Source organism: Priapulus caudatus, unplaced genomic scaffold (genome assembly GCF_000485595.1).
Source record: "Priapulus caudatus unplaced genomic scaffold, Priapulus_caudatus-5.0.1 Scaffold1470, whole genome shotgun sequence".
Classification (NCBI taxonomy): Eukaryota; Metazoa; Priapulida; class Priapulimorpha; order Priapulimorphida; family Priapulidae; genus Priapulus; species Priapulus caudatus.
This window is the reverse complement of record NW_014578531.1, coordinates 44,419-44,823: the sequence shown is the minus strand read 5'-3', so window position 1 is coordinate 44,823 and position 405 is coordinate 44,419.

Sequence of the window (405 nt, the reverse complement as noted above, 5' to 3'; positions counted from 1 at the left end):
GAGGAGGAGGAGGAGGAGAAGCAAGACAATGAGGATAGCAAGACTAGCGAAACATTTTCAACACGCTCTCAAAACAAATGCGTAGCAACTTGCAAACTATACAGCCAAGCCTGCCATCGCGCGGCCGCTATTCCGCTATCGCGTCGACTAACTAACATCTGACACTATCACACCAAGCAAGATCCATCGCCAATCGCTGGTCACATGAACACGGGGAAAGCTCGCAAAATATAAAACGGGCATCGCACGTCCGACGCAAACAATTAATAATTAATATATACATATAAAGATGCGCACGAATTCACCGAACAATAAACTAGAAATTATTACACCTTGGAATAATCACAGCAACAAGCGCGCGTCCCGGGAATCGACCCCTCCCGCCCAGCCCCCCGCGCGAGCAAA